The sequence below is a fragment of the Eleutherodactylus coqui genome, chromosome 5 (genome assembly GCF_035609145.1).
Source record: "Eleutherodactylus coqui strain aEleCoq1 chromosome 5, aEleCoq1.hap1, whole genome shotgun sequence".
Classification (NCBI taxonomy): domain Eukaryota; kingdom Metazoa; phylum Chordata; class Amphibia; order Anura; family Eleutherodactylidae; genus Eleutherodactylus; species Eleutherodactylus coqui.
This window is the reverse complement of record NC_089841.1, coordinates 253121293-253129089: the sequence shown is the minus strand read 5'-3', so window position 1 is coordinate 253129089 and position 7797 is coordinate 253121293.

The following is a 7797-nucleotide window of genomic DNA, read 5'->3' as shown; positions in this document are numbered from 1 at the left end:
ATGTTATCAAAACTTTTTTATAGTCCCCACAGGGTACTTCAACTTATGATCAGTTCTGTATTGCAGTATAGACTAACAGTCTTCATGTTGTAATGCTAGCCCATTGGTACTAATGATTGCATTCCGTGTGGGTAGGGCGATGATAGGGCTGAGGGTGGCCTCCTTTTGGCTGACTGTTTAGGTGCGAGGTCAGCTTTGGTAATTAACTATTTAGATGCTGCAATCAAAGTTGAGTGTGGGTTTAAACAGTTGGCGATGGATGACAGCTGTCTAAAGCAGCTGATAGCTGGTAGATATGGCGCACACTTGGCATCTGATCCCGCTTTATACCCCCTTCATGATTGCATGGCATATTTAAGGTTTCATCAAAAGTAAATGAGAAATAGTGATGATGCCTTTAATGTTTAAATATTGTGCCTTTAATAATAAAAATCAATGAAACAAAAAAAAGTAAATGAGAACAAACTGTGGAACAAAGTCTGTGTTCTTCCTAGTAAAAGGTATTATGTGTTTTTATCCAACATTTCTCAGTATTATCCCAAGGCCCCCTGCACACGGGCGGAAATTCTGCAGCGGGATTTCCCGCAGAATTTCCGCCCGTGCCCGCCTGCATAGGACTGCATTGCAAAGCACAACCCTATGCACACAGCCGCGATTTTTCTACGCATGCACAGGCTGGCCGGCAGCTGGCGCATAGCAGGAGACGGAAGATGCCGGGAGCTGCAGGCCTCTGCAGGGGCATGGGTCCTCATCCCGCTGCGAGAATTCTCGCAGCGGAATTCGACACGGCCATCTGCAAGCAGCCTATAACTGACACCTTATCCTCATTAATCTGGGTTCTGAGTTTACATGCTTCTACATATATATATTATACACACACATATACATACGAGGGGCTGCTGATAAGTCTTTGGCTTTACCCAGAAAGAAATGAGATAGCAATATGTAACTTTACATTTCTTCCACATACTCTCCACTGATGCCAACACACTTCTTACATCGGTATTCCAAGTTCTGTAAGCCTTGCAAAAAGAAGAATTTTGGTTGTGCCTCAAACCAGTCGTCCGTAGCAGCCATGGCATCAGAAATTATGTGAAATTTGGTCCCCTTGAGGTGTTTCTTCAGGTTTGGGAACAGATGATAGTCGGAGGGAGCGAGATCTGTTGAATAAGGTGGGTGGTCAACCAGCTGGAAGTTGCACGAGTTTTGCCGTGGTCGCTTGTGCAGTGTGAGCGGAGGCGTTGTCTTGCAGGAACAAGATTCCTTTGGCCAGCTTGCCGCACCTTTTGGTCTTCAGAGCTGCCTTCAATTGGTCCAAAAGTTCAATGTAATACCTTGCATTGATGGTAGAACCATTTTGAAGGTAGTCCACTAGCAGCACGCCCTCCTTATCCCAGAACACAGACGCCATCACCTTAGTGGCTGAACTTCTTTGGGCGAGGAGAACCACTGTGCCTCCACTCTTCTGACTGCTCCTTCGTTTCAGGGTCATACAAATAAATCCAGGTCTCATCCATAGTGACCAGTCGATCCAGGAAGTTGTTATCAGTCTGGAAACGCTGACAAACGTAACAGGAAGTTTTCACTCGCATGCTTTTCTGATCTGTTGTCAAACATTTGGGGACCCACTTTGCAGATCGCTTCTTCATGTTCAAATGTTCATGGATAATGACACAAACACGTTCACCAGAAATCCCCATGATGTCTGCTATTCCTTTATCTGAAATTGGCCGATTCTCCAGTATGAGGTTGTGCACAGCATCGACGATCTCCGGAACAACAACCTCTCTGTCGTCCAGGACGTTCATCATCATTGGTGCTGAAGTGGCAACCCAGTTCTTTTTTTTTTTTTTTTTTTTTTTCCAATAGTTTTTTATTATTTTCTGATAAAGGTTACAGAAATAGAAAGAGAATTCACGTTTTAAATATTAACAGTTTACATATATCTTGTATACGTGGTATTCATTTATGCATATCAAAAGATTAACTGTATTCGTAACTTCGAGAAGTCTAACAGAATTAGTTAGTGTGAAATAAAACAGTTTAGAACTGGTTTGAAATATGGTGTAAGTATGTATGTGAATAGGGGGGGGGGGTAGAGGGTTAGGATGTGTTAAAGGATTGGGGGAGATGTAAAGAATGTAGTGTTTGTTAGTTGAATGATGAAGAGTACAGATTCACCGAGAAAGTTTTGTTTGAGGGTGAAATGTGTTGATCCAAGGCTTCCACATTGTTTCAAATCTATTAAAGTCATTATTCCTGAGGGCTAGAATCTTTTCATAAAGGCAGTGTTCCGATACTAGGTTGATGAGGTCGGACAGCGTTGGAACAATCTTGGTTTTCCAACGTCTTGCTATGAGGGATTTTGTTGCTAGGAATATATGACCCACCAGTTTTTTGGGATGAGTGGGCATTTTGATTGTGTTTAGGAGCATTAAAGCAAGCTCTGGAGAGAAAGGAAGTCGGAAAGCTGTGAGTCTATATATAAGATTATAAACTTCTTTCCAAAATGGGATTAGAAGAGGGCAAGACCAAAAAATATGAATGAGAGAGCCTTTATTGTTGCATTTTCTCCAACATCTGTCGCTATCGGATAATCCCCTTCTGGTTAAAACCAGAGGGGTGAAGTACCAGCGTGTAAGGAGTTTCAAGTGTGTCTCGATAAGGTTTGCGCTTTGCGATGACTGCCTAGCCCATTCAAAGGCCCTAAGCCATTGGTCTAAGGATATTTCCTTCCCAAAATCCTTGCTCCAGTTAATAAGATGGCATTTGCCTGGCGGCTTCAGGTTTCCAATTATTTTAGGGATTTTAAGGTTATCCATTTGGTGGTTATGTAAGAAGGAGAAAATCTGAATGTGTTTATAGATGTCCGAGCTTGGGAGGTGGTATTTGTTGGTCAGGTCTTGAAAGGAGAGGAGTTTATTTGATGAGAAAAGGTCGGATATAAATTTGAGATCCCGCTTGGGCCAAGACCCTATATTTAGGTTAGGAATTAGGAGTTCTAAGGTTTCCACCGGTATTTTCAGGGGAATAGAGGGAGTGGAGTTGTTGAGGATTCGTATCAAGTCGGTCCAGGCCTCTACTGACGCCCTCATTGGTAGAGAGAGGTGAGAGCCTATTAAAGATTTCGGTGTTGTAGGGTGTACGTTGTCTAAGATAGATGGATTAGGAGATGCTTCAAAGGTTTTTGGTTATTAAATTCCTTTTCCAAGGAGGGCCAGCTAATTTTTGAGTTGTGTCTTGTCCAGGCTCTCAAGTTGTTAAGAATAGAGGATTTACGGTATGAGTTTAAGTTAGGAAGTCCCAATCCGCCTTGGCGCCTGTTTAAAGTTAAGATGGAGAGTGTGATTCTTGGTTTTTTATTCTGCCACACGAATTTGGAAAGTTGACTTTGGAATCTATTAAGAAGAGTATTTGGTATCGGTATTGGTAGGGTACGAAAATAGTGTAGGATTTTAGGTAGAGTCATCATTTTATAGATAGTGAAGCGACCTAGCCATGAGAGAGGGTAGGATTGATAGGTGTCTAGTTCTTTTTGAAGATCGACTAGGAGCGGGGGGGAAATTTGCCCCTACTAGACGAGATGTGGGGAAGCTTAAGTTTATACCTAGGTATAGGATGGACTTGGGTTGCCATTGAAAGGGGAATTCTTTTTGTATATCTTTTTTTTGGGTTTCCTGTATGTTTATGCCTAGGATTTGTGATTTAGTAATGTTCAATTTATAGTATGATATATCCGAGAATTCTTTTAATATTTTTTGCGTTATTTTTAGGGATGAGATTGGGTTAGAAAGCGTGAGCAGAATATCGTCGGCAAATAGGCTTATTTTGTGCTGTCTTGAACTAGCTGCTATTCCTTGAATATCTGGGCAGGTTCTTATGTATTCCGCCAGGGGTTCCATAACCAGGGTGAATATTAGGGGGGAAAGTGGGCAGCCCTGGCGGGTGCCATTAGTGATTGGGTAGGAAGATGATAACATGCCATCGGCAAAGATTCTCGCTGATGGGGTGGTATACAGGGCTTGGATAGCTTTAAGTATGTTGCCGGAGAATCCGAATTTTTTTAACGTGGCAAAGGCATAATTCTAATGGAGCCTGTCAAAGGCTTTTTCAGCGTCAAGGGCGAGTAGTACTGAGGGGGTATGTGTGGTTTCGAGTTTGTGGAGAAGGTTTAGTATCCTTCTGGTTCCGTCTGAAGCTTGTCTGTCTTTAATGAAGCCGACTTGGTCTGAATAGATTAGATTGGGTAATAAGTTTAAAAGTCTTAGTGCTAATGTTTTGGCGTAAATTTTTATATCGCAGTTTAATAGGGATATTGGCCTAAAGTTGGAGGGTGAGGTAGGGTCTTTCCCTGGTTTGGGAATAGTTATTATTGTGGCTTCTAACATTTCAGATGGGAAGGAACCTTTAATGATTCCTTGGTTGCAAGCTTTTGTTAGGTGTGGGGCTAGGTGTGTTGAGAATAGCTTATAATAGTCGTTAGAGAACCCGTCAGGGCCTGGGGCTTTGTGGGGTTTAAAGGATTTGATGTTTTCTATGATTTTGTTTGGTGTTAAGGGGGCATTAAGGAGGTTGAGTTGAGATTCTGAGAGTGTGGGAAGATTTATTCCTCTGAGGAATTGTTCGATGTTGTGGGTGTGGGGTTGGGGGATGGAGGGGTCGTCTTTTAAGTTGTATAGTTCTTTGTAGTATTGGCGGAAGGCTTCTATTATGTGGTTGGGGTGGTAAATTTTATTGTTGTGATTATGTGGGTCAAAAAGATATGGAATTTTAGTTCTGGAGATCTTTCCTTTGACCAAATTTGCCATCATGCGTGTGGGTCTATTGTTTGAGGCGTAGTAGGTTGCTTTTGAGGATCTCATTTCTTTTTCATAGTTGTCTATAAGGAGATTTCTAAGATTTTGTCTTAGTTTGGATAGTTCGTTATGTAGGGAAAAAGAAGGGGAGCTAGACAGTTGGCTTTCTTTTTCAGTAATTTGTGATAGGATTTCGTTTAGCTGGTGGGTTTTTTCTTTTTTATATCTTGCGCTAATTTTAATTAAGATTCCTCTAATATAGGCTTTATGGGCATTCCAGATGGTGGTGGGAGAAATATCTGGGGTTGTGTTAATTTTAAAATAGTCTTCTATAGCGGAGGAGATGTCAGCTTGGTTTTTAGGGAGTGTCATGAGGAACACATTATTTCTCCACGATCTTGGCCTATCGCTTGTTTGACCTAGGGAGATTGATATTGAGACGGGTGCGTGGTCGGACCATGTGGCCGTGCCTATATGTGCTGATTTGATGAGGGGAAAGGTAGATCTATCTGTCAGAATTAAATCGATCCTGGAAAATGACTTATGTCTTGAGGAATAGAAAGTATATTCTTTTGATGTTGTGTTGAGACATCTGAAAGTATCAAATAGGGCATTGTTGTGGAGCCAGGGAAGTAGCGGCGGGGTAGATCTCGACGATCCCTTTGTAGAGTCGAGTATGTTATCTGGTACGGAGTTGAAATCTCCACAAATATGTAGGGTGCCTTTTTCGCATTTTCTTATCTTTTTCATAGTCTTGTTTAGGAAGCGAACTTGGGCGGCATTTGGTGTGTAAATGTTGGCAATGGTGAACGGCTTGCCATTTACGTGGCCTGACAGGATTAGGAATCTGCCTTTGGGGTCTGGTTCTTGGTGTGTTATATTGACTTGCAGCGAGTCTTTAAAGGCTATCAGGACTCCTGCTTGTTTTTTAGAGGAGCATGCTTTGTAGATTTTTGGAAATTTTTTATGTGTTATAGTTGGGCATGCGTCAGAGGCAAAGTGCGTCTCTTGCGCGCATATTATTTCGGCATTTGAGCTGATCGCCTCCTTCCAGAAGGAAGATCTTTTGAATTAGCCCGTTTACGTTTAAAGAAAGTATTTTTATGGACATTTTTGTTTATACAGGATTGATTTGAGGGTCCGTGGAAGCCTTGTACTTTTTGGTGAAGAGTGGAAAGGAAGGAAAACAGTAACATATAAAGATAAAACATTTGTTCTGCAATTGTAAAGGCTCACATTATCATTTACACAATTGTGTGGATTCTTTAGTAGTGCAGAGTAAAAGTAGAAAGATTTTAAACAACAAACAAATCTAGATTTAGTAATCTTGGTTGGGGTTGGGGTAGACGACATGAAGCACGTCGGTTCAGCCAAGTGCGTGTGCACGCTGAATAAAAGGGGGGACGAGAAAGTTCGCCTATTGAGGAGCTTTCCAAGGGCGTAACCACCTTAATGGTTGTTATGGGTAAATGGCAGATCCGCTTGATGGATTAGGTCTGGGTCCATTCTTGGGTTTGCTTTCCCTGTTTCCTCGGGGGTGGTTGGGATTGCTTTGGTGATGGTAGCTTAACTCGCCAGGACTTTGGTATTTGATGGAAGTCCTCTGGTTTTTGAAGGACATGCGTAACGTTGTCCTTACGTATTATAATTTTTGCTGGAAAACCCCAACGGTAAAGAACATTGGCTTGACGTAGGGCTGCGGTGATTGGTTGGAATTTTTTCCTCTCGTTTATGGTGACCTGTGAGAGGTCCGCGAAGAGTCGGATGTTCGAGAAGGGAACTGGAAGCTGGTTCTTTTTACGGGCCGCGGTCATCAATGCTTCCTTTATATGGTAAAAATGGATCCTGGCTATGGTGTCTCTCGGATTAGATTCAGGTACAAATTTTGGCCTGGGGAGCCTATGGGCTCTATCGATGGTTAAGTCGTATGGAGTGGCCTCCGGGAGAAGGGTTGACATAAATTTTTTAAATAGTTGGACAGTTTAGATGGCGCAATAGATTCTGGAATACCGCGGAATTTTATATTATTTCGCCTATTCCTGTCTTCTATATCGGCAAGCTTGGTTTTGAGCTGGGATACTTCTTCTACCAGGTCGTAGTGCGCGTCTATTAAGGCGTTATGGGATTGTGTTATTTCTCCCATTTTATTTTCGGTGTGCGACACTCTCTCTCCAATAGAATCGATTGTATTTCTTATGGATGCGTTGAGAGATTTGAAGCTGGCTTGGAAGGAGTCGCTAAGGGCCACTACCATGTTTTTAATGAATGCTTCTGAAGCCGGTTGAGCTGACGATGGTAAGGACATTATGAATTTATGTAGGGATTCTGGTTGGTTGTCAGAGGAGCTCCCTTCATCTGTTCTATGGTGCTGTTTCAGTGGACTGTCCGATGAGGAGTACATTGTGTGTTGAGACCTCTGCTTTGTGGACACAGATATAGCAGCAGCCATTTTGTTGTGAGCTTGTGAGGGGGGTTTCTGTCTTTTCCCTCCTGCTGGCATGTGGGGTGAAATGTGTGAGTTAGCAGGCATCAGATCACCGAGTTCACAGTCCTGCAGGGATGCCCTAACCTGTTCTGGCCGGGACTGCTGTGTGAGTGAGTTATCTGAAGCTGTTTCAGCTTGATGCAGGTGGCCATGTTTTGTGGAGGCTGGGGTGGCCGCCGCCATTTTAGTGTGGGACTGTAATGGGGGCTCTGTCTCTCCATGTTTTTCTGGCTGTGAGGAGAGGGTGAAGAAGATTCACTCACCGAATCCTGCAGTTCCCGGTCCAGGGGTTGATGGTCTGCTTGGTCCGATTCAATGTCGGCGTTTTTCTCCTCTCTGCGCGCCGTTTGTGAGCTGGGAGAAGCCGGGAGGCTGTCGGCTCTCAGGCGCGGGACCTCCGACGGGAGGAAGAATTCCTCTAAACGTCTCGGCTGAGACCGGGGAGGGATGGCGGCGGGTCATCGCTGTGGTGAGGAGAATCGGAGGCTGCACTGTGCAGTAGCAGGTGAGCGGAGG